A 27,682-nucleotide genomic window follows, 5' to 3' on the forward strand; every position below is an offset into this window, starting at 1 on the left:
TTTTTTTGCTATAATATTTATTAAGAGCTAGCTAAACTTGTGGTGCTAATTCTATTGCAAGAAAAGTCTGCATCTTTTCTGCTTTTAAGATGTGATTTATGATTTCTGTTTTGTCTCAAGGATTTGCTCCTATAGTGTGATATGTGCCCTGCAAGCTTTTGGTAGTGTGTTGTCTGTTGTGCTGCAAAACACGATAGGTACTGAAACTTTTGAAATTATTATTCAGGTTACAACTATTTCACTGCCTTTTGTTATTATTGTTATTTTTTTAATGTTGAAATGTACCAGACTGAGAGCTTTAGGGAGTGAAATATTTTACTTATTCCAGAACAGGTAATGCAAGTCAGCAGCAGCAGCACCTGTTCTGGTGGGACCAGTTCTTAGGGTTAGAGGGCAGCTTAATGCTTGGCAGTGCTGCACTGCCATAGTAAAAGACTTTCATACACAGGTCTTTATCTTTTGTAGTTGGGATCTAATTAAATGAAATTTCTCCCAAGAGAAGATACAGTGTGCACTGTAGTAAATGGAATAAAAACAAGTGAGTCAGTTCATGAAATGCTTTTGTACACTGATCTCCAATATAGTATGAAAGCAGCACAGGATCACTCGCTGTCAGCCATCTCTTGCTCTGTATTTGTGTGCACTGGGTGCCTTTTTGTAGGGTTTAAAGGAACTTTCCAGGGAATTTTTAATTGGCTATGTAAAACAAAGTATTTTAATACTTTGCAAATAGTGTTTCCACAGATGCTTTGAAATAGCCTAGATTTTCATTAGCAGTATAAGTGAATTTCTCATGACCAAATAGTTTTCAGGCCTTGACCACCACATCTGCTCCTAAATTTCGAGGGCAGTGTATCTCAATTCTAAGAGAATTTTAAGTTATTGTGTCCAGCATAAACTTTGGTATTAGCTTAAAACCACAATGAATTTGATGTGTGTGGGTTCAGGTTTGTTTTTATTACTATTTCTGTTGTTCTTGAAAGCTTAAAATGTCTATTGGAATAGCGAAATACTGACTAGTACAATACTAGAATTTTCCAGCTTCAGTGTGTTTCTTCAGTGGTAATTATAGTAATACAATTGTTTGAATCAAAGTTCCAGAAGTTTTAAATTAGGAAATACTTGAAAAAATCAGGAACGCCTTCAAAAGAGCACCAAGGTCTGACTATGCTTTTCTTCCTCTATTATCAGATATAATTTGAGAAGTAAAAATTATAAATCAAATTTTACAAAGATGTAAAATACCAAGTGACATCTCTGACCATTCAAGTTGATTGGATCTTTTGAGGAAATGGAAAGACTACTCAAATTAATTTAGTAATTTCATTTGTAGGTGCAAATCAGTGAGTACTCCTGTATTTCAATTTTCCCAGACCTTCGGGTTCTTGAGGCCTCTCATCTTTTGGATAGCTGCCATGGTTATTGTGTGACCTCTAGTGGTTAATGAAAAATATACTCAATTACTGAATTCAAGCTGATGATTGAACAAGTCCTGAATGTGTTTTCTTGTTGGTTTAATTATTTAATCCTCTAAATTCTATTTTTTATCAAAAAGAAAAAGAAATTCATCTGCTTCAACTTAGTCTTTTATGGTGTCACTTCCAGAAAAAGTATTTTGCTAAAATCATTACTCACATGGATGTGTGTCTAAATTGCAGTACTCACAGATGCAGAATTATAGGAATAGTTTTAAGAAACTTTTACTACTTTGGCTTGGTTACAACATGTTAGTGGGTGAGACAGCTGAAATGAAGCACTCTAGCCGAAGCCTTGTTTTGGTCAACTTGCGTATTGGATAGCTCTCAAGAAAGGCCTTTTCTGCCTCAAGAATGTTGGGGTTGTTTTGTGTGTGTGGTTTTTTTTTTTCCTCTAAATGCCCCAGTTAACTGTAAAAAATGTTAATTTTTCCTACAAGCTTGGTCTTGTTTCAGTCTTTAGGTCATTGTAATTGAGACAACGCCATCCTTACCTCTTCCCCCCCTCGGCAACTACTGCTACACGTGTTGAAAATGCTGTTGAACACAGAACACAGCTGCTTACTGTCGAATTTTAAAAATACTGAAGAAAATTATGTGTTTGAAGTTATTAGAATCTGGTTGGTTTTCAACCAGCCAGATCTAACTCTGCTCAGTTCAGTATAACTTGTGTGATTACACAGGCCTTGTTCCAGGCCTAAGTTAAGTGAGCAGTAGTTCAGTTACTGCAGTAGGAGAAATGTTACTTAAAAATGCCTTTTATTGTTGCTTAAGTGTCTTTCTCCTTTTTTATTTGATTTTATTTTAAACATTTTTCTAATGAATGTTTGACAGCTGAGAATATTTAAAGCTGTGCTTTGGTCTTTGCTGTTTTAGGAGACAATACTAGACTTTGCTGCTCACAATATATGTGGTTTCACGTGGGTAGTTCCCTGCAGGAACAAGACTCTGCCTCTGCTTACACAGGCAGTCAAGCCAAAATTAGTTTTCTAAATGTTTTGGTAGATTGATATCAATCAAAGTCTGTTAATAATACTCTACAAAATCCTTTTCTGCTTCTTTGGCCTTTGTATCACTGACATCTCTCTTTTGCAGAGTTTGATTTCCTTTTTCCTTTTTGTGGTGAAATTTCCATTTTGACCTTTTTTTCATTTAAAAAATAAGATTCTTAAATCACTGGTAAAATATTAATGAGAATCTGAGAACATCTTAAAAAGGTATTTGTCACGGTTTCTGAATTACAATCATATGGCTGTGTTGAAGGCAAATTGCTGCACTTCTCTTGCTTTTCTCTGTTTTTTTGTTAGCTTAGCTAATTTATTAGAAATTGAAGATCATAAAGTGTTCAAACCCAACAACGTCAAATATCCATCTGATGTAAAAGTTAACTTCTTCCAAGGTAACCTTCCCATCAAATCACTTACTACTGCAGATCACTTTTTTAATTCTGTTGATTTCCGTAGACCTATCTGTTCTGAGGTAGAAAATCTGATGGCAATACTTTCACTGACTGCTGATACTGTCATATTAGTTAATCTGGATGGAAGACCACATTACAGAAATATGTAGGTGGTAACTTATCAGGTGTACAACTATTATGCAACATAATCTATGAAATGTTTGATAGTTTTAGGAGAAGTTGCCTCTTTTTATGTTTTGAATTAAGAACAAATTCAGTTACATGAAGTAAAACCTATAAATAAGTTTTAAGAAAAATTTAGATCAAGATCCTCATGTGCAAGGGAACGTAGAAGAGATCCAGTGCTATTTTTAGCTGTTTCATGAGAGCCTCTCAAGTCCAATTTCACTCAGTCATCACCAGCTGACTGATTACCATGACATAGGCTGGGGCCTCAGTGGATTAATTAAGATCTGAAACTGTTTTCCTGATAACTACTTATGTTTTGGATATAAGGCTTTGGAACTTGGCAGGGTTTCAGGCTCATACAAGAGTATAAAGAGCTTGCACAGACTGCAGATTCATGGTTTGTTCCCATATATTCCTAGTTTTTTCCATGGAGTTCTATAGAATTGAGCTGAATAACCTTTTTTCCCCCCTTTTCTTTTAAACTCTAATTCCGGAACTGTGTGGGATGTGCCATCCGCTATCCCAGATGCAGAACAATACATACAAAGAGGGTGTTGTTAGAAAACCTCCAGATCCCTGTGTTTAAATATGATTCAGTTAATAGGAGTGCTCCAGATCCCTTGTAATGAGCATCTGAGAGAAGGCAAAGGCCTATGAGTTACACTTTCTGCTTTCTTATTGGAAGGAAACACTGGGTGGAAAAACAACACTGGAGAGGTTGGGGATGTAAAGGGAAGCGGGCTGCTCAAAGAGAGCAGTGGTTTGTCACATTAAACTCTGGTATGAAACATATATAGTAGATGTGCCATGTGCAGTGCTACTGGTGAGTGACAGGTCTGGTGAGCAAAACCCATAGCAACAATGCCAGCAAAGCAAATAATTTGTAATCTATTAAAATACCTAAGCAGCAAAGAAAAATTAGGGATCAGAGAAATCTCAGTTAATTATTGGACATAATTTTTGAAAACCATAATCTGCAATTGCTTTTCTTCTATTGATTTTCTTCCTATGTTTTGCAAGAGCTTGTTTTAAGGTGTCTTGGGAGTCTTGAATGTACTCTCTGGGGAGAAGGAAGTCAGCTTTAAGTGTGAGCCCTCAGGATTTGTTGTGAAAATCTGATCCCATTTCTTTTAAAATGAAACCAGACAAGCATGTCAAGAGAAAAAGTATGTGATGTGTGTAATAGAGCACTATGAGATAAGAGCATGTAGGTTCCTCTGGCAACTGGGTTGTTAGAAGAAACTTGGCCTATCAGAACTCATTCACTCTGAAGCATGGCCTGCTGGTAACTGTGGTTGTTAGCTATTAAAACTGTGATTGTAGCACGGTGAGGTGGGTCATAGTGGGTAAGGTAGGCCCAGCTTGACTTAAACGCAGAGTAAAATCAGAACAGAGTGGTGTGGTAGTGACTTGGCCATCATGAGCCTTGAGTTCCTGCTTTCCTTGTCTTACTGAGGCTTGTTTGTGGAGATTGTGGTAGATGTGTGTATTAGGGTGCTTCCTACAGCAGTATAAATCATCATGCCTTGGTGGTGTTCACTGTGATGGTGTTGGTTAATGCCCTCCTCTGTGCTGATTTCCAGTGCGCTGAGAGAGGAGTCACCCGCTCCCAGAGGCGGCAGGTTCCTTCCCTTGGTGTCTTGTCCTGGTGGTTAATATGGCATCATGTACGGTCATACCATCTTGGGAAATACATTGTGGTGTTGAAATAACAGCACCTTGCCAGGAGCTTTTCAAATTTAATTGGTGATTTCTTTAATACAAACAAAATATTAGGCTTTATTTTGACAATTTTACAAGTTCATCTGATCTAAATTGAGCTATTCTTTTTAATTCTGCCTGAGTAATTGTTGTTATAGCTCATCTAAGAGTTAACGTGATTAACCACACTTTTGGATTCCTAAAGGTGTGGCTTCGTGATGCATTTTAGCTGATCTGAGGCCGTGGTACTGGGAAGGAGGGTGGCCTTGCGCTCCCCCCCAGCCATGGCTGTGCTTCCCACCTCTCCCTGGCGCCAGCATTAGAAATTTTTTGTTGTGCTGAGGGGGGTCAGTGTGCCAATTGGCCTGAGAACTAGCCCTACCAGGAAAAAAAGGACAGTGGTCGTGGAAGAAGGGGCAGAGACAAAGGTCTCTGCTGCAAGGAGCAGTCTGGAGGCGGGGAGCAGCTTTGCTGTTGTCAGAGCCATAGATGTTATGGCAGAGCATGAGTCTCCCTCAGCAGGGGTTCAACCCTGCCAGCCAAGGGAACGAAATAGCAGATCAGGTGTCTCATTTGGCAGTGCGCAATGGCACCCAGTGCAGAGCAGGAAGGAGGTGCAAAGGAAGACGAGTCCTCAGTCTTGCTTGTACCCACAGACACCTGGCAGTGACCCACAGAAGACCAGGTTAAGTTTGACTAAATGCAGCATGCTGAGCTGATAAGTTCTGCATATATTCATCAAACTTCTCACAGCTGGAAATACCCGCTCTGCCATGGTTGATGCTTTTGATCTGCTGTTGAAATGTAGGCATGCACCAAGGAGAGTGAGAAAAGAAAGTGAGTCACAGAATTGCAGGATGATTGAATCTGGAAGGGACCTCTGGAATCACCTAATCCAAACCCCTGCTCCAAACAGGGCAAGTTTTCCTAGGGCCTCTGGGGTGGGGGTCTGAGCATCTCCAGGGATGAAGGTTGCACAGCCTCTCTGGGGACCTGTGTTTGCTGCCAGGATGAAAAAGTGTTTCCAAAGCCTAATCTGAATTCTTGGTGTTGCAACTAGTGTCAGTGTTGCTTCTCCTCCCACTACTGGTCACCTCCCAGAAGATCCCAGCTCTGTTTTCTCTCTGCCCGCCCATTAGGCCATAGAAGACAACAAGAAGCTTCTCTTTTATCCTCCTGTTAAAACCGAACAAGCCCAGCCCTCTTGGCATCTCCTTATATATCCTGTGGTCCAGCCCCCACCATGCTGGTGGCTGTCCCTGGACATGCCAGCTACACTCATGGTGTCACAGCCCAGTCTGCAGGCAGCTGCCTTCACCATGACAGCACACTCCTGACTCGCATTCCAAGTGCTGTTCAGGAGGGATCTGCCTGTCCTTTTCTGCAAATCTGCTCAGCACCCAGCTGGCACCCAGCCAGTACTGCTGCACACTGATTATTAATTTAAAATTCCTGGTGGCATTCCATAATTAGCAAGGAAGCAACATGCTTTTAAAAATAAAATCTCTGCCTGACTTCTGTTGTCTCTTGTATATATTTTTATTGCTGCTTATTTGCTATTTGTGCAGAATTATATCCTCAAAATACCCCTCCAAATACAAACTAGGTGGAAAAAAAACCCAAGAATGTTTTCTGGACACACCTACTGGTAATGCTCCATTTAAAAATGCTTATATTCCCAGCACTTTAGCAGAAATAGAAAACTAGTGTTTTAGTACTCTTCAGTACTTGAAAGTACCTTTTAAGTGCTCTGCTACTGTTTTTGTGGAACGACAACACTTGCATGGCTTAAAACTTGCATTATTTTGTGCTATAAGCAATATTTTGACATGTATTTTGAACAGTTACTGAAGTTCTGAGTGCATGATCTTTGCTTTCATTTTAATAGTATTATTAAAAAGTTATGGTTTAATGTTACGGAATTTGCAGATTGAAAATGATTGTATCTCATTTCCAACTAACGAGTTTGGCACTTCTATAATAGCAACAAAGTTTTGCCTCATGTTATTCTGTGCAAGAGTGAGTGAGCGTTTTGATTTACAGCAGGTTGATTTTAATGTTTCTTGACAAAAAGGAAGGGAAATTAATTCTAATTATCTAAAAATATGTCCCCTGGCTCAAAGTATAGTTCTCAGATAGAAAGCAAGCGATGTTTTGCTTTCTCAGCGATTTCTGTCACTTGAAGCGTGAATTGATCATGGAGGTAATAGCACATGGGGAAAATCCAGTGGGAGCTGTCTGATTTCATATGTGTTTCAGTTCAAGTACTTACGTTCTTTTGATTTGTGGACTGTAATTTTCACTGACAGTATTAGCGGCTTTTAGAAGAACAGCCCCTGACAGATGACATCCATCTAACCAGCTGCTGCCTAATCTGGCTTCAGGTTGCTGATTGCATTATCTGACTGATTTGAAATACAGTAAATATTAATGACTGTTCATCTGTTATTTAAAATAAATAGAAAGTAGTGAGAGAGTGATGGTCATATTTCACGCTTCCACTATAACTTCTTGTCATCTGTTGTGATGGTTTCAACTTTTGTGACTGACAGATTTTCTTCTAGGGTAATCTATATGGGAAAACTCAAGGTTGTTATAATTTTTTTTTTTTCTCCCACAACCTTTATCACTGTAGTTTTTGGTGTGCTCAGAAATAGTGAGATGTCTCATGTGGTGTAAAGTTAAGAAAATAACAGAAATAGTATATTACAAATTTATATTCAAGCAGTGCCAGAACTCGTACAATGGAGTACAGTGGTTTAAAAAAATCTTTCCTTGAGCAGTTTCTGAAGCACAGGATAGAATTTATGACCAAAAGTTGGAAAGAAGTTAAAGTGTGGAACAGGATGGTGGTTATGGTTCTTCCTAATGATCAGAAAAAAATTTGCACAGGAATTTGAACTTATATCTGCCGTACGCTATATGCATTAAAATACATGGTTAGAAAGCTTACTATAAACTAAAATCTCTTTACTTATTTCTGTGCTGATCATCTTTAAAGATGAGTTATGGAAAGTTTTCATAATACAGTTTTCTACTTCATCTGTTAATGCTTTAAAAATTGTTTAAAAAAACCCAAAAAACAACCCCCCCACAAAACCAAAGAAGCCCCACACAATTGTTTCCTGTTTCCTGAAAAGAAAACCCAAGAAAATTGAGGTAGCAGTGACTCTATCGTTTATTTGGTTTTTATTGCTTTCATTCTGGTTTTATTAAGCACAAAATCAAACATGAACTGTCATATCTTTGTGCTTGTGAGAACCGCAGTGTCCCATAGTCTGTCAGTCTTGAAGTCAATTTGTTCATTAAGGATTGTTGCAATTTTTAAAATATTGTAAACTCGAAACATCCCTATTAAGCTTCCATAGATTCTCTTCTACAGTACTTGCTTTACTGAATTACTCTCTCTTCCTCTATTAGTACTTTGGCATGTTAAAGCAGACTACATTGATTTCTTGTTTTAAATATTAAATCATCCTTGTTGCACATTCTTCATCAAAAACAGCTGTCATAAATCTGTCAGCTGTCAGAAATTGAAGTCAGCTTTGAAAACTTTTAAAATATTGCAATGCATTTTCATTAAAACAACTTGTCAGCAGAGAACATATTTCTTTTCTTGACACTGTTATACTGCATTGATGAATGACACTGGGCAGTGGTGTTTCACTTCATGGCATCAGTGGAGTTCGATCCCAGCGTTGCAGATGCAGGTCTGAGACATCCGTCTCTTCCCTATCAGCCTGCTGCACCTGTTTGCTTTGCAGGCAGGTGATGGAGCACTGACATGGCAGTCACTGGCGGACCTGGATAGATTTGCATTGGGGGAAACAGTTGCAGAGCAGTGGTGTAGTAGTTTCTTATCTTCTTAGAATGACAAAGATTTTCTGAATCGTTAAAAATGTTGATGCTTGCTGTTATTAAAACAATTCACTGAGCTATTTAGTACTGTATGTACAAAAATATGTTCACTTACTGAACTGGAATGAATTCCCTTTTCTTCCTCCTTCCATGCTCTGTTAGAAGTTAGGTGGGCTGAGCATAGACACTTATTCTGATGCAGATGAATTAAATAATGAGCATTGCTTTTGGCTTAATGTCTTGTAGTCAGATGACCTTTTAGATACCTGAACAGTTACATTTGGATTACAGAACAGGTAATTAAACTGCTTTTTTTTCCCTTTCCTGTCAGACATCTTAAAAGAATAATAGGTAATATTTACCAATTAGTAAAAACTCAAGACTTTAGTTCTTCCAGATGGTAGAACTCTGTAGTAAACTATTTCATTCTTTGGATATGTAGCTTCCTTATCGTTTAAATAGCTTGCAAGTTAAAGTTTTGGGACTGCAGGCAGCAGCGTCCAACCAGAGTGGGGTAGGTCTTCAGGGCATTTCTATGTAGCCCTTTGCCTCTTGGCTCTCTGGTCTCCATTCAGATACTCAGTCTTTTGAGTGGCCATCAGATGCAAAAGAGTGGGGGTATTCACTAATAATTTAAAGGATTATTTGCTAAAGATGTTACAGAGCTGGTATATGATGTTTAGTGGTGCAAAGATCAGAATGATCATCTTGATGTACCCACTCATCCCTTTCCCTACCCCTTTCCTTTTTAATGGCTGATGAAAAGCAACTATATTTTCATCTACCAAAATAAAAACCAGGCTGTTATGTATATACTCACTTTACTTTTATTGGGAGGAAAAGTGCTTAACTAGCCCCTCTGAAGGTATTGCATTTATCTTATAGAAAGGTTAAGGTTTCCTTCAGATTTCCGTAGGACCTCTTAGATATCATATGGATATTGAATTCAGGTTAAACAAATATTTGGAACTGCTCTTACCTGTTCTTAATAATTTCCAAATGTAGCAGCCTGGCAATATGGAGCCCAGATAGGCTACCTTTAATTCGCTCCTGAAGTTGATAGGTATGTATTGATGTACTCAGTGAATTTATGTGTTGGTAACTTTGCAGGGATTAACACATTAATCTTTTGCTGCATTTTAGTAAACACTTCATTATTCTTATATCCTGAAATTGAAAACCTGTTGCAGATTTGGACCTAGCTTGTCTTTACACACATATTGTTTAGATCAGTGTTTGGGTTGGACTCCTAGAATGTAGCAGCAGCATGTCATGCTTTGATCAACCAAAAAGAAAATCTATAGATTTATGGATTTTTGTTTCAAGTTTCTCTGTTATAAATCTAAAATTTCACTATAGGAATCATAATCTGAAGAAAAAAAAATGTCCCTTTTAAAAAATACTGGTTATATTAATTTCTAAAATGGAGCCTGAATTTTTTAAGTAATTTCTTCTTTAATTTTTTTTTCCAAGTTTATCTTTCCATCACTACTTATTTTCTTAATTCTACTGCTAGAAAAGCTGGTTTTACAGAGAGACTGAAGTGAAAAGGCATATGGCTTTTTATTTCTGTTGCAGGAATTATTCCTGGAGCCATGACAAAATTAGTAAGAGGGAAAAAAATAGCAGTAGGGGTTTTTTTCCTTGGTTTTACCTTCTGCTTCATTATGTGCTTAGTTCAGTAGATAAATCAATAGCAGCATCTGTAACACAGTGAATTAATTCAATGGAAGAAGTTAGGGAGCAGTAAATTAGTGACATGGCAACAATCTTCAGTGTAGACAGAATTAAGGCAGTACCTTTCAAATTTTTCTTTTTTGGATAAAACCTTTTAAAATTATTGATGATCGATAATCAAAGAAAATAAGAAATATTTTATAGATTTAAAAAAAAGAATTCCAGTACAGGTTATAAGCATAATTTACAGAAATCCCAGTGATCTACCTGTGGTAAGATGTTGATACTTTCCAAGTTCAAACATAGTTTTTATTCAGTTTGCAAGGCAAATCTCATCTATGTAGAAGCAGTTATATTTAATTATGATTTTCTGGTTAACAGAAATAGACACTGGGTGAAGGAAAACGAGTAAATGAAACCTCAGATTTTTTAAGTTGCAAATAAGACTGTCCTTTCAAAGAGTAACAGACCAGTGTTAAACAGGAGAACATGTGGCATATAGTAGCCTGGTTTGTTCAACATCTAGTAGCGTGGCTTGTTCAGTAAATTCTTTTTTGAAAAAGGAAGCATAGCAATTTTAAGACTGAATAGTGAGTCGGGAGTATTCGAAGGAGAGAGGAAAGTCAAATTTCTCTTCTGGAAGTCAGTGGAATAACCTGAGTACCTCTGGGGAAAAGTGATGTTTCACTCCTTCTGTAGCTGGCAGTATTTTGACTCTGTCATAAGCATTCTGTGTGACTGTGGGCAAGTCTGTTTCAGAGAAGTTGTTGCTATGACACATGTTGGCAATGAGGAGAAGGAATGCGGTATGGCCAGCTCTGATTTTGTTATACAGTACAATTGCATGTAAGCAAGAATGGGGTCTGAGTTGGCAAGGAACAAACATGAAGGAAGACTTTATAATTGATTCCTCTTCTTACGTGCTGATGTTTTTATGAATCCAATCTTATGAGGAGGGGTTGACATGCTTTCTATCTCATGAGATATGTTTGTTAATATAAGTCATATTTCACAAATCTGTTGGGGTTCCTCTGGTGGGATTAGGATGATCCATTTGATATTTCTTCTTTGAGTTTCTGAAAGCTGTTTGACGAGGTCTGTCTCCAGAAGCTCTAAAGAAGACTTAACAGCCATGGTGAAGGAGAGAAAGTTTGTCTATAGACAAGGAAAAAAAAATTAAAAGTGGGAAATAGAGGGGAAGGGTAAATACCAAGGTTTTATTGTCAACAGCAGAAGGTCACCAGCAGGTTTTTTCAGAGATGACTGATTGAGACTTGTGCTCTTAAACAGAACTACAGATGAGCTATAGAGGGAAGCAGGAGATGGCAAAACTGAGGGATGGTCCGAAGTTGTTTAGAGTGGTAGAGACTGGGTCTGTCACAATCATCATGTTTGGTCCTCAGAAGATTGAGTGTGGGCAATACAACGATAGATGAAATTGAGTTCAGTTAAACACTGAGAGTTTTTTCTCCCCTATCCAATTTTATGTATGAAGTCATGAGCTTTGAGATAGCCATTACAACTGTCTGAGATCTTGTGCTTACAGTTGCTAGTTTAACAAAAATGTCTCTGTGCTCAGTAGCATAGGATGGTGTATTTTTTTTGTTTTTTTTACATTAGATTGATGCTTTTCGTCATGCTGACAGCTTTGTGTAGGTTTTCTATAGAAAAAGATATTTGCTAATGGTACATCAGATACATTTAACTTCCTGTATCAGCACCAATAGATTAATATGTAAATTTACCTTTAAAAATGTAAATTTCACTTACTACTATGTAGTAAGTAATGTATGCTTGTATGACTGAGCTGGCTATAAATAGGGATTTTAAATGCTAAAGATGTTACTTGTTTGTGGATTTACAGTACAGGACAATATTCATCATACTTTTGAGTGACTAGTTTATATAGTACTTCTTATATATCTACAAGGGTGTGAATTTTTTCACAGCAATTTTAAATTATTTTTTCTAATTGTATTGCAAGCATAATTCTTATTGATAAGATGGAGAATAGTTCCTACTGTTCAGTGATGTAGCAGTGTGGAAATGTATTCACTGAGTGTAAATATGATCACTTGTTTGTATTCTGTCTATAACCTCATCGGTGGACTACTTCTTTATCTAGGATACTTATAGTGAGGACTAAATAAGAAGTACAGTAGTTCAGTTTTATTTTCTTAAAACGCAGAAAAATCTGAAGTAGGCTAGGGAATGTTATTGGAGTAACTGCATTGGCAACCCAGTGAGAAGTACTTCCCTGCTCTTGCTGTCCATTTTGTACCCAGCATTTGTAATATGCCCTGTCTGTAGTAGTCAAGACAATTCTTAATATTCATAAATAAAAAAATTCTGTTAAAACCTTTTCAGATAGTATGTTTTGCTTTGTTCAGGCTCTCTTGTGACAGGTTTTGGCTCTGAGTCCTCCTGGAGGAGCAGCCGTAATTTGGCCTCCCTGAGCCATGCTTTGGTGGAACCACTCTACGGTTATTGACTGCCAAGGCAGTGTAAGCAGATTAGTGAGCAGAGCTAAAGTTAGCTTCTGCAAAAGCCTCTGCAGCCTTGTTTCCAGATGCTGTTGAAGGTCCAATTTAAAGAAGTGTCTTGGGTGCCTAAATGCCTAAATCCCTTGACTTTGACAGAGTCCAGACATCTTACTCAGTGCTGCGAATGTGTTTCCCAGAAATGATTAAATTGTAGGAGCATGCTTGTTATCTGTGTGGCTGATTCTCTCTCACACCTCTTCCTGGTAGCAAGCCCGGTCTTGGCATGCCGTCCCAGCTGCTCCTCTCACTTGCCTTCGTCCTCGTCAGCAAAGAAGCCCAAGGAGCCCGTGCAAAGCCGGGGGCTGCAATAAAACAGTTTTCAGTAAGAGCATGCAATTAAGTGGGGGATGATGCAGGTTCTGGATTAGGGCTCCTGTTGCTCTGGGCCTCTTCTGCTGGCTCTCCAGTCAGGTTGCCTGTGTTTTGTTTTGCTTGAGTTCAGGCCAAAATAAAATGGTATCTGTCTGCCCTAGCTGATATTTAATCTCTTTTGGTGCTTCAACGTGTATGTATTTTCAGGATTCGATACCTCTGGTTTGTCTTGTCAAATAAACGTCAGCATTTAATGAGATTAGCTGGGTAAGAGTATTAGCTGAATTACCTGCTTCTCCATGTTAACAGTATGGTGGTGCATGTGGGTAGTGCTAAAGCTGTTGCAGATACCACTCAAACTGGGAAAATTATATTTTCTATTGAGTGGGTATAGCTATGTTGAAACTTGAGTGTGTTGAGCTGCTTAGGTTAAATATATTTCAGTAAATCTACTGAAGTTATTTAAATAAAAATTGCTGGAATGAATCATTGCTTCAGATGTTTTTAACAGCAACTGAAATGGGTACATGAAAAGGGTAAAATGTAGAATACAACAAATTCAGAAATTATGAAAGGTATGCCAGTTTATCTTATTCTTTGCCCTTTAAAATTTTGATAATGACATTTTTATGTGGAGTAAATGAGCTGTGAAAGGAAATCAGAATTGAAACTTAAGGTCATACTTTTTTTTACTATTGTTTTCAACATCAGGAACTACTATAGTTTAGTTGCATTTATATATTTCTCAAGAACATGGTGCAAAGTTAAGTGGCATGGGGTTTTTATCTCAAAACATACACTTAATAGTGTATTTTTTCCCCCTTTTAATAGCTGTGGTTCCTTACGCTTTGGTAAATTTTATACTATAGAAATCTGATGTGGAGTTCACTGCATACCATGCATTAAATGCTTTTGTATAGATAGTTTTTAGCATAAAACATTAAGTGCTTTGAGATCTATTACTGTAAGATTCTGTGTGGGAACTGGGTACTGATACGACAGTAAAATTTGATTTGTTACAGCATTGAGTATTATACATTACAAGTTACACTTAGCAAAATCTCCCTCGCTCTCATTTGTTGCAAAAGAAATCTCTTGTTGATAAAAATAGCTTTTATTCGAAGTACAGAGTTTTACACCATTCATAGTGCTGGTTTTGTGGTAAATATTAACTGGTAAGTCATAATTTCTTCTTTTATGTTTAGTACATTCATTCATTTGAGGAATGTTAGCCTAAAACTGGGATCCTGCCATTGCAGGGGCATGCCTGCTCTAATGATGGAACCCCGAAGAACAGATCATAATCTGAGATTTATGTATGAATGCTTTTGTATGTTTGTATGCACACACAGGAGAAGGTTACATCTTACTTGAGTAGAGAGCGCTTCAGTTTTGCTAGTGTTTGTGCAAAGTTCCTTGTCCTAAATCTGCCTCAGCTGTATGTTGGTTGAGTTAGGAATCGTACCTGTGACATTAACACACTGACTTCTATTATTAGTATTGCAAAAGACAAAATGTCTGTTTTTGCAAGATCTTGGGCATTATTTTCTGATGCTTTGGCATTTAAACAACAGGTAATATGTACAACTTGGATGAATTATAAATTTTTAGATAAGTCTAAAAGTTCTTTATAAAAGCACCTTTTTTTTTCTTTTCCAGCATATTTACTTCAGGCAGGTGAGCATAAGCTCAGTGCTCTCACAACTGTCCTGTAGCATCTGTTTTGAAACCTGAGCATGTGCAGGCTGCCAGGGAGCTAGCAGTCAGTGCGGCGGGGAGCTGCTCCGGCCGTCTCAAGACTTCTGCGGCATGGAGTTGTTGCTCATAATGAATATTCTCTTTCTGTTCTCAGTGTGCGTGTAATTAATGGGAGAAACTATTTGAGAATGAACTACAGACAGGTACAGGTCATCATAGCCAGGTGTTTAATTATTGTCATTAGGAAGCATTTGGAAGTTCCTGGTGTGCATTTTTAGAAACATAACAGTAACTGAATCCCTTTGGATATTGATGGATTTGTCCATTGTATTAAAGGATGATTAAGATGATTAGATGCATAGTGTTGAAGCATTAATTTTCTGAACATCTTTATCAAGAAGAGATGATAATTATAGTTTACTTGATATGTTATACACATCATACTTCGTTTAGCTGATTTTTTTTTTCTGCAACTGTGCCAGATTTTAATTAACATACTTGAAAACAAGTATGAAAACTTGGGCATGTATAATTCTATTTTCAGTAACAATATTATTTGTGCTTTCAAAAAGGTATACTTATGATACAAAGAGGGCCTAGAATTAGGGTCAGTTATAATCATCCTCAAGAAAATACTGGGGTTACATGTGGAGCAGACGGCATTCCTTTTTATTGGGGAAAAAAGAAGCAGCCTGGATGAAGATACTTTTCTGTGTGGATTCAGGGCTTTGTTATGAAATGACTCAGAGTGAACAAGGTGCTTTCCACAGAAACCAGGAACAACCCACTCATAGCTGTCTATGAATGCTTTGAGCCCAGAAAACATCCGTTTTATCCATCTCACTTTCAAAAACACGTCTTTCATTGTGGCGGCTTTATTTGCCGCTGTTCTCGTTCCTGTTTCAGGGTAGAACATGGAGACACTAGCTACCTCTTGTGTTCGGTCTCTTTAATTACACTCATGAGCTTTTCCTGATCCCCCCCCCCGGCTGGGTAACCGCTTGTTTTTGTTAGATTTCAAATACTGTTATGAAAGATTAAAATTGGTAGCGGCAATGCTTTGCTATTATGCAGAAAGGTAGTTGAAAGCAATATTTCTACCTGTATGTCTTTTAGTAAGATACATATTTTTTTGGAAGACCTAATTATGGAAGAGTTGGTCTTTATTTTGCATTGGTGAAAATTAGTAAAAGTTAAGGAAATAAGATCTGAATTCACTAACTTTTTTTTTTACTTTATATTAAAATGTTGCAAAATCTGTAACTTATCTAGAGATACGTAGGTCACTATAAATGAAGATGGATAAAATAACCATAGGTGTGGTTTTATTGTTATGCATTTTCTAGTGTTTGTTCAAGAGATAATAAAAAGTGTATTGCAAATGCAAACAAATGACTGTGAGTGGTGAATGGGTTTTTTTTCCAGGCATTTGGGAAATCTTTCTGTTATATTTAAACTATGTTTAGGGAGAATCTGGCCTGCTAATGTGTAATATCTAGTGTATCTGTTTTGTCTGAAAGGATTCAAATATGATTAACTTCTGTAGAAGGAACACATACTATACTGCTACAAGCTTTTACAGCATATTATAGTGTGATCCATGCTATTGAAATCAGATCATTACTTTAAAATTCAAAGTTCTGTTTTCTCTTTAGGAAGGTGCTATTACAGGGTAGGGCTCTTCAACCTTCTTGGTTTGTGAACTCCTAGACATTTTCCAGTGGAGGCTCGATACCTTTTGTTAATTTCTGAACCGCTTCTTTCTACTTCTCCACTTATTCCAACCATTAGAGACATATCAGATATATGAACCTGTTTTGAATCGGAAATGAAGAAAAGAGAATCAGAATTTTTATAATTTTTGGAGGGCAAAGACGACTAATTCTGAATGATTTGGGGTGGTAACAATATTGCAATGGTAATTCTGTAGCATGTTTATCTTGTTAATCAGTCAGTTTGAAAAGAAAAAATGCTGCTTTATTCCTAAATTAGTTGTCTGCAGAACAGCAAGGTACAGCAGCATGACTGGCGTCAAGTGCAAGTTTATTGCTTCAATTCCAACATTGTACTTGGTGCAAGCCAATAAAGCTGAAAACTTGTGAAAGTATAAAAAGAAGTATCTGTGAGTGTGGTGGTGTGACATAGTCCATTGCCCTGCAACTGTACAGTAACACATCACAGAAAGGGGGAGATGTTTTGATGTTGGTGTAAGTGTTGTGTTTGGGGATTTCTGTTCAGCTTTTGTTCATCCACATATGTGTAAACACGAAGATAGGCTCTCTGTAACTCATTTTTTTTTCAGCGGATATCTAGTGTCAGCTGTAAGGGGGAACGCAAAATATTAATAATGTACAGGAAATGCCAAAAGTATAGGGACTTTTGAGTGCTTGGCTGCAGTCTCCTCCATAATGTTTTAATATTTTTGAACACAGCAGTTCCTGTTTGTATACAAGATTAACTTCTCAGATGATAAAATCTCTCCTTATCAATCATTTGATTCCCCCTTTATCCTTGAATATCTTTTTGCTCTTGGATGCTTTTGCTTTCTTTTATTGACAGATAGCTGAAGATTTTTCATTCTTTTAGTAGTTTAGTTAAGCTCTGAAATGTTTTTGTTATCTGTGGTGTAGTGAAAATGACATGCAAAATATTTCTGCTGAATCTTCTTTTTCTGTGCATTTTGAAACACCAGAGATGCTTGTAGAGACACAAGGAATGGTTTGTTTCCCATTTCAATAAATTGTGTTCTATTAAGCACAGTATTTACTTCTAAGGGATCTCCCTTTTAGAGCTTTATTTCTTACAGCATTTTATATGTTTCATAGATTTGTACTGTCATTCAGACTTGTATATATTTCACGTTGCCTTGGAATATGCTTTAACTATTATTATTTTTCCAAATAAAAATGCACTTTTCTTCATTATGTTATCACAACGGCTAGTGAACCCAGATGCCATTCTTCGGGAGTTTTGATTTTCTGGTAGCTTGTATCCTTGGCTCGTATTGCACGGTTCGGCTGAGGGTGCCAAGTGTTTGAGCTGTCTTACTTGTTAGTTTTGTCTGGATACAGTTTGCTTATGGGTTTCCCACTATTTTCTGATGTGTGCAAGTTTTGCAGTTTATTTGTGCACAAAATCCAGTGCAGATCCCTTATGAGACTTGTATGTGGACATTTATTTAGATGAGAGCAAAATGGCTTAAGACTTACTTTCAGCTGGGATGTGGAAGCAGTGAGCTGTGCTCCAGTGCTTGTCTCCAAGCTCTGGCTGGGCAGGACAGGGCTGCCTCGTAGATTGATCGTGCAATTGCTGATATTAATACTGTTAAATGACACCAGTTTTGCAAAATAAACATTTTCAAATATATGCATTTTCAAATTTTTATTCACAGTGAACAGTTTATACTTGGACATGGTTAGGCGGTTGTTTAAATACACTACGTTGCAGCCTTAGTGTTTTTCTTCATTTAAGAAATTCACTCAGGTTTTATTTTGCTAAATTAAGTATCTTGGTCTGAATTTAAGGGAGTAAAGTGGGTGGCTGCTGCGTGCACGTAGCTCTGGTAGGGAGGCTCCTCGTCAAGCCTCGGAGAGTGCATTTATGCTCCTATGAATCTGGCTGTCTCCGGTAAATGTTGCTCATGTCAAAGCAGTATCTTTCCTTGGAAGACAGCGCTGTTACTGATGGGCAAGTAGGTAAAGTCACTTCAAGGGGGGAAAAACATTTCACTCTTGTTTTATATATTTAGGAAGCTACTGCTGCTTTTTTTGCTTCCCCCTCAAATTCAGGATATTTCAAGTTGTTTTCTAGACAGTCACTTAAATAAAAACAAACAATTTAAAATACATCATTAAAAAATGTTGTGCCCAAAATGGAGTCAATCATGTGTCCCACAGGACCAGAAAATGAACCTTACAATATTATGGACGATTTAAAATGGGCAAATTTAATTATAGCAGGAACATGCAATTACTGAATGAGGTATGAGAGACATGGGAAATGTTCCCATCTAAATAATGACCAGAATGTGCTTGTTCTAATAATATTCCATAACACATTTAGGGCCCTAGGATTACAACACTTTCAGGTTATTAGAAGACGATGATAATAGTGTGTTTTATTACCAAATTACTACCATACTCTCTGAGGTATGAAGTGATATTAATGACCATTTTCAATAAGGAATAACACTTTGCAACATCAGTAGCATTTAACCATATTAAAATATGTTGCATTGTGTAGTAAAGCCCTGGAGTACAGAGATGAAAACTAAGGAGTTTAATTTTGAGATGCAGTTGGGAAATTATTTGGGCATTCAAAAAAGCTTTAGGGTAGAAATACATTAATGAAGAATGTTTTTTAACTATTTGCAATAAATAAAAAGATACATGTATATTACCTGGTTGTAATTTTGGTTTATAAAAATGTTAAAATTGGTGCATGACCTACATTCTGTTTAGTGTGCTATATAAAATTTCAATTATCTAAGTGTCTGTTAAATCTAGAAATGAACCAATAAAAGAGAAAATTAGCACATGTATGTAAATGAATGCTGGCTGGAATGTATATTAAAAATATTTTTCAGAATGGAGGCATCTTTATAGAATAGGTGACAAGATAACATTCAGTTTCTCTAGTAACATATTCTTTTAATGAGGAGCTCTGTGTTCATACAATTTACCAACAGTCATTCCTTACAGATTTGTCTGCCTCTTTTACTGTAAATATTGCAATATTTGTTTTGCCAAGGTCAGATGCTCAGACTTGGTGGCGTTATTGTCATTGATCAAATCAACTGTAACTCTCACACCATCTGGTTAAGTTGTTATGTTAATTCCAAGTAAATAAGTTAATTCCAGTCACTCAGAACTGCCAAAGACAGGAAATTTGATGATGTCAAAATATGTCTCTGAAGCTAAATAAACCCTCTGTACATATTGTATGTTATGGAATGTTGTAAAAACTAAAGATGCATTTTCCTGTGGGAGCATCACTTTCATTCATTCAAAACAAATCTGAGTTTTATTTAGAGCCATAAAAATATGGAAATCATGTTATGGTTTTATAGTCACTATAAAATACCATAAAATATTTGTAACTTACCATCTTGCTGTTGAGTCAACAATTGGAAGAATTGCATATGATATACATACTAACTGTATATGATCTCATATTATACAAGTATTGTAAAACAGGCACAATAGGATACATTACAGATTGGTTTGCAGCCATGAGCTCATATTTAATGTCAGAGGTGGAAGTGTCAGAATCACAAAGCTTGCCATGGGTCTGTACAGAAATAATGGGAGGAACTTGCTATCTGTTGACTTAGAGCCTTAGTTCTCCTTTAAGATATGAAAGTTAAATGTATCCTTTAATTCTGTGCGAGATCATGGGAGCTTCAGTTTTGCTCTCCCTTAATGTTCAAAGATCGTGACATGAGTGCTGAAAATTCAAGAGGTTACCTTTTAAAAATCCTTGGGATTTTTTGAATTGAATGTTGGTCGTGAGAGTATCATTCTTGTAATACTGTATGAGAATGTGTCTTTGAAAATTGAAGCATTTGGGGTTTAAGCAAAAACCTGTGTCATGAAACTCTGGATTAAAATAACAAGAGTTGGGTGAAATTTTAAAGTCCGAAAAACCAGAAAATTTACGTAGGACTTGAACAAGTCCTGCTGTAGCTTCAATTTGTTGTGTATCCTTTTTTTTTTTTTGCCATACTGTGTCGTGGTTTGAGCCCAGAGGGCAGCTGAGCACCATGCAGCCATTCACTCACCCCTTCCCCCTCAGGAAGGGGAAGGAAAAAATAAAGCAAAAGGGTCAGGAATTAAGATAAGGACAGGGAGGGATGACTCACCCATTAGAGTCATAGGCGAAAGACAGATTCCTTAGGGGAAGAAAAAGAACATCAATTAATTCAGATACTAACAGCAGCACCACTTAACAGACAGAGTAAGACAGTGAGAAGCATTACCACATCTTAAAAACACTTTCCCCCACACCTCCCTTCTTCCCTGGCCCAGCTTTACTCCTACTTTCTCTACCTCCCCCAACCTGCTGATGGGGCAGGGAATTGGGGGTGCTCTCAGTCCTGCTGCTGCTTCCTTCTCAGGGGGAGGACTTCTTGCATTCTTCCTCTGCTCTAGTGTGATTCCCCTCTCAGGGGGATAGTCCTCCACAAACTTTCTCTGACGTGAGTCCTTCCCCCAGGCCGCAGCCATTCCCAAGCTGCTCTGGTGTAGGTCCCTCCCACGTGTTGCAGTCCTTCCAGCACCGAACTACAACTTGGTGGCTTCTTCCTCCCCCAGGGTCTTGTCCTTCAGGTACAGCCACCTGCTCTGGTGTGGGGTCCCCCACAGGCTGGAGGTGGCATCTGCTCCATCAGTGACCTCTGTGGGCTGCAGGGGGCAGCCTGCCCTCTCACCACAGGCTGCGGGGTGGCGGGCATCTCTGCTCTGGCACATACCCCACCTCCTTTCTTCCACTGACCTTGGTATTTGCATGTAGGTGTCCTCCTCACAGCTCCCATTCCACTTCCCAGTTCCCCTTCTTAAATACGTTATCACAGAGGTGCAGCTAATTGGCCTGGCCTTGGGCAGAGGTGGGTCCAACTTCGAGCGGGGGGAGCTATGAGAAGCTTCTCACAGAGGCCACCACTGTAGCCCCCTCCCCTGCTACCAAAAAACCCTGTCACACACAAATTCAGCACACACTGTTTTGAAATGTGTCAGTTTGTGGCTCTTCGGCAACTTGGGACTGTTCTAGCCATTACTCTATTGCTTATCTCAAAATTATTCTAGTATTTAAGATTAAAATAAAAAGTTTAATTCTAGTCATAAAAAGAAACTTTTTTAGACTATGTCAGATAATAAAATCCAGAGTCCTGTGTGTCTTCATGGCTTAGAGCTGTAGGGCACAGAAGAAGTGGTGTCTGGTAGCTTTAATCTTGTAGCATGGCCTTGGGAGCCACTGTGTCTAAATGAATGAGTGACTTGAAAGTCTTTCAGGGAAGGATTAATGTTTGGTGGCACAATATGCAAATTCTTTGCTTGGTAACATGGCATGTAATGCAATTTAAGATGGAATTTTAACTAGTCCAGTTTTATGCATATAAACTTAAAAGCAATATAGAGACTTAAAAATTAAACCATTTATGTTGGTCTCCTTGTTTATTATAGTATATTTGACTGGATATTGTTTAAATAAAATCAAGGTGTCATATGGAGGTGCACATTTGGATCAAATGGCTCTTGTAAGCACTGATAAAAACTTGTTATTGGTAAACATTGATAAATCCAAAATATGTGAGGTTTTCTGGTGGCAGAAACTAGCAAGTGAGCTACTTCTTCCTCTTCTGTATTCAGAAGTAGTGCAATCACCTGCCATGCCATACACAGGAAGGAGGTGTGAGCTGTCTTCTCCTTGCCAACTGATGGCCATGTTCAATTGGGAACATTCCCTGGTGGGGGTGTCCTGGTTTTTGTGGTCTCTAACGGCAGAAGGAAAGTTCTGAGCTGTGGTGATTGTGGAGTGCAAAGTACTGTTTGTTTTATAAACTGGCAATTGATGGCAAAATCATCAATGCGTGCTATGTTTTCCTTCATTAATGGCTTATAGAAATGGTATCAAGTTTGATTTATCATTTTGTAATGATTTGTCAAATAAGAGCCTCAATTATCATTTAGAAATGTTCTGTGAATGCACAGGCAGTTGTGTATATATGTGTGTGTACATATATGCATTTATATATTCATATTTATATAGAAATTTGTAATGTATTCAGTAGGACAGACTGCTCTGTGCTTATGTGCGTTCTTGCCTTACTTAAAGTCTTGCTCTGTTGTGTCTTCAAACTCTTGTATTTTCCAAGGGTCTAAATCCATCAGTGATTCAGGTGCAGATTTCTAAAGGAGAATATTGTTAACTGGAAAATCACATTTAAATTTAAAAGATTGTAAGTGTGTAAATAATGAAAAGTATTAAAAAATATTTAAGCTAGAAGAATATGTATTCTTCTATAATGTATTTAGTTTGGCTGTAAATAAAATGCATCATGTCTCTGTGTACAAGTTCTCCATATTTCATTAGAAAAAAGGGATGTGCGAACAAAGCCACTGTTTATTCAAACCAAAATAGTTGAACCATAGCTCAACTGTGTGAGGCAAGGATGAAGGTAGATGACTGAGTCTAGACCTTTCTAATGGTTTTTATGGTGATCCCCATATTCAGGAGAGAGCCCCAGTATCCTCACAAGAGATAAGTTGTGGTTTTGTGTTTTTTTTCTTTTCTTTTTTCTTTAAACTTGACACTAAGAGGAACCACTTTTTCTGTACTGCTCTATGGGCTGAGTGCCCTGAGACACCTCCTCTGTTCCTTCCGGGTCCTGGAGAAAATGTGGCCAGAGTGTCTTAGCTATTTACTTTCTAACAGGAAAAGAAAGATGATGGATTTAAATCTGTGTAGGAAAGAGGAGTCTGCCAGCAGGAGGAGGTGGTTGCTGTGCCTAGTGACAGGAAGAAAATGGAAGCTATAGAGGGAAAAGGGTCTGAAATGATATTACTTCTACCCACCCTCAGGAACAGAGACCAGAAGCAATTTGAAGAGTTCTAAATTTTTTTGGACTTGTTCTTTTTATCCCTTGCCCCTGGACAGACAGAGCTGTGACTTGGAGTTGTGATTTGGCTTCCCCCATGTAACAGGCAGCATAGGAGACTGTGTAGGGAGAAGGTCGAAGAGGTAATTCCCTTCCCTTCCCACTGCCATGCACTGTGGAGCCTGGCTGATGCCAGGATGCCCAGGACAGCACACTGCTTGTCCTGTTCTGCTGGAAGTCACAGCTGGAGAGAAGCAGTGGTCCAGTGTTGGTGAGTCTGGTCTGGACAGCTATACCTAGCCTAGAAAAGAATTTTGAGAAGTGGAAATATTTGCTATAGTTTGAAAAGCATGCCAGACAGAGATTTCTGAATTTTCTCATTTATAAAATCTAAGTTAGTTGTACTGCAGCTAGTGCTGCTCTCACCACAGTCATTTTTTAGACTCTGGGAGCATAAGCAGCCTGTTGTTTAATTTACTGGAATAAGTATAATCCTTTAGTAAACAGTTGAAATTACTAGGTGTAGCCAATAACATTAAATACCTCACAAAGTGACATATAAAGCTTTGGTCCAAAGCTTATCTTTTTCTTTTGGGTTATCAGAAGATTCCTCCTGATACTCTGCATAAAATTTTATCAGTTTAATATCAAATAGAGCTCTGGGTTTTGTAGCTTAAACGGTGACATTCTTTTCAATATGCTGCTCGTGTGGCTGATTTGCAAGTGCTGGGTTTGGCAGTGTAGCTCCATTTTCAGTCTGCGTGGAAGATGCACCGACTGTTCAGTAGAGGTCACTGTGAGTTTGTGGTTGAGACATTTTAATACTACTTATCAAACTGTAGTACTGAAAATATTAATATTATGACTGGGAAATTCTCATGCCTGCATTAGCTTTGAAATGAAATGCTATGAATTTTAAGAAAGATGTTTTTTGTGAAAGTAGAAAGTGGAGGTGACTATAAGATTTCAGTGAAACTTGAGTAGCCTTAAGAAATGTGGCATATATCCAGAATTTCATCATCTTTGGTATTACTTATCAGGATTTATCCAGTTGATGACTTCTGTAGAAGTACCTCGTCCTTTGAAAATGTGTTGCTCCTCCCACCCCCCAAAAGCCAGATGTGTCAGTGGTCTTCCCTAGCACAAATGCTCCCACCTTCCCAGAGTCTACTTGTCCAACACTTAAAAGCCACAAAATGAAGTCAAAAAGGAGCGTGGCTTTCCTGTTTGTTTTGAGCCTTGCTAAAGGCAGCATTGAAATCTTTCTCCTTCATAATTCAGGGACTCAATTAGTTTCTAAATGTATGGCATTTGTTGTTTAAAAGCGATGTTGATCTTCTGCAGCTACTTTTTGGGTGAGACAGAAGTTTATTCTTCCAGAGACAATTAAGAATCCATGTTCTGGACTACTGCCACAGTAGCCATCTCAGAGAAAGGTGATGTGTGCTCCTGGATGTGCAATATTGTGATCTTTCCAGTAAAGGGCATAGCTGCAAATGAACAGGACACACCTTTCTCCCTGTCTGTATTAGTCCTGTCTGTTATTCTCATAACTGAATCTGATGTGAGAGCTTCAGTTCTCTGACATTACTGTCTTATCTCAACTGTTTGTCCCACCAGGTTCCCTCATGGTGCTGCTTATATTTGCCACAAGCCATGTATCTTCTAACAAAGTCGACGGCTGTGAGCTCCATCTATTTTCTGTATGTTTAGTCTTGTTCCCTTCATCATCACAGTAAGCTTGTTAAGATGTATGGCAGCTTAATAACCTTTTGCTGCTGTTTTCCCCCTGGGCTGTGTACCTCTTACCCTGCTATTGTGTTGGGGGGATCAGTAGCAGTCCTCATCATCTGCTGTTTGAGAATGTCCATTTTCAAACAAACTAAACCAGTCATAGAGCTTCTGAGAAGTGCTGGTTTAAATGTTTTTGTTTTCCTGCTACCTATTACCAGTTATAGCTGTGAAAAGTAGTCCTTGGTAGAAATCTCAAAAGTAACCCTACTTCTAAAGACAACTTCAAATTTTGATTAACCAGGATGTCAATAAGGCTTTTGAATCTTTTGGATTTTTCACTTGATATTAGTTCGTCAAGGGCTTGTGTAATCTTATTATGGAAATAGTGCCAACAGATGTTTGCAATTTTGCATCCGCTGCAGATCTATTACTGCATAGGCTTGGGAGACTGGAAGTTGATTAGCAGAGAAAAGCAGGTGGAGTTAGATTGTTGCTAGGTGTTTTGATGGAACAAGAAGAAGCTCCAATTTCATTGAAGGAAATATAGGAAGGAGGAGTTCATTTAAGCAAGGGCATTCCATGGTGGAAATGATGTTTGTGAAGTTTGCATTAGGAGGAGTCTTTTGTTAGACCAACAGATAGACCCTTGTCCAAACATATTCTCATTTTCTGCTGTCCCTTTGTCAGTTTGTAAATGTTTTTTTGTGGTTGAGCTGCAGTGAGACTGAGGTGAAGTAAACTAGAAACCCAGCATAGTGAACCTTGCAATAAATCATGCATGTATTCATGACTTTGGAAACAACCAATTTTGGCAATTGCCAGAAACGGGAACTGTATTGTTAGTTACATGGCTCTGTGTGGTCCCGTGTCTTTTCAGTTGTATTCTAGTTCAGTTGTGATTCACAGTACCATATCTTGAAAGCCAAAAAACCTCCTCAAAGAGTTCATTGGGGCTGGAAGGACACGTAGTGGTCCATGGCATTTGTGTGTTCCTTCTCCATGTCGTGGTGAAGTCTTTTGAGTATGTCTCGCTCCCAAAGAAGAATCTGGGGCACAGATGGGTGGTGAAGGGCTTGGTCTGCCCCACAGGACAAAGAATTGTGGCTCCAGCTTTGGCAAGGACTTGGGAATCCAAGCACAACCTGCTTGAGTACGGCCCTGATGGTAGGATGGGAGGTTGTAGCCAGCAAAGCTGGAGATGCAAGTCTCAAACTCCCTCCTCTGTTGAAGGAAACAGGTACCAAAAGGCAGGTGTGTACAGCTATGATCAGAGCAGGAGTACTGACACTTCAAAATACAGGTTTTGAAAACAGCACTGTTGGTGTGAAGTTGATGTACTCTTTGTTCCTTTCTCTGCAGGATAATGAGGCAAAGTCAAATAAACCAAAGTGCAGTAGAAGTACTGGGTTAAAGATGTGTAAAAATATGTAGTCAGAATTTTAAAAATATGCAGCAGACTGTGGCTTTTTCCCCCCCGATGTTTCTTCTTTGCAACTGTAATTTCTATAAACTGTTATGTCCCATATGAGCATTGCATGCTCCCTTTCAGTTGGGTCTTCTGAAGATGAACTGTACTAATTAGGCTAACATTGAGATAGTAACTACCCTTAATTCAGTGAGAGCAAATTTTTACTGATAGACCACACCTTATCACAAAATTCCTATTAAAAATCGGAATTCCTTTTTCAGTTGTCAGCTTGAGATATTCATGATTGTTTTTGTAAAGATGAAGTGACTGAGGTAATGCATTTATGGAAGATGTCTGCCTGGATGGAGGAAGGCTTTACACAAAGCGTTGATTACATGCAAGGGTTTGCTATCCATAACAGGTTAGTATGTCCACAAAGTGTCATTCTGTGGTGGGCTGTGCAGGTTCAGTTTGGGATTCCTGGCACAGGTATTTCTGAAGTAAATAACTGCTGCTAAGCAGTTACAAACAGATGATCTTCCGCATAGTGATCTGACACAAATTGCAGGGCTTATGGCTTCTTTCCGTTAAAGAATTTAGTGCCTGTTGGACGGTCTTGGTGTCTTCAGAGCTGAAAGATTTTGGCCATTTTGGCCTGGCTGTCATGTCTAGGTTGGTTTGTTTGTTTGACTGTTTTTTTTAACTTCCCTCCCCCCCACCCCCCCACCCCAGCAAATGCCCATATTGTCTCCAAGAATGGTTTTGTGCATGGTGGAAAAAAGTGTGCGCATATGGTGGGATAACTTAGGGATCTTGAAAACGAAAAGGCAGTGCTTTTTCATTAAAGAGCCTTAGTTCTCTGTTCAAAACTTAAGAGTGCCTAAGGATTGGAAGCAGGCAGCAGCTCGTCATACAGTCTGAGCAATAATCACGTGCATGGCATGAGGGGCTCATGCAGAGGAGATGCTCCTTTCAGTCATTTTCTTTTCAGCCTTTGTCAGTAATTAGAACATTTTCAAATAGTAAAACAGAAATTGCCAACTCATGCTCAACTTGGTGATATAACTTCTTATATCAGTTTTCTGGTCTGAT

The 27,682-nt window shown here is 38.2% G+C and overlaps 1 protein-coding gene across 16 annotated transcripts in view; it reads left to right on the top strand.

The window, feature by feature from the left end:
• PARD3 (par-3 family cell polarity regulator) overlaps positions 1–27,682 on the top strand; it is a 457,172-nt gene that overhangs the window by 61,279 nt on the left and 368,211 nt on the right. The gene's annotated exons all lie outside the window — the stretch shown is intronic.

The sequence above is a fragment of the Strix aluco genome, chromosome 1, assembly GCF_031877795.1.
Source record: "Strix aluco isolate bStrAlu1 chromosome 1, bStrAlu1.hap1, whole genome shotgun sequence".
NCBI classification, from domain to species: Eukaryota; Metazoa; Chordata; class Aves; order Strigiformes; family Strigidae; genus Strix; species Strix aluco.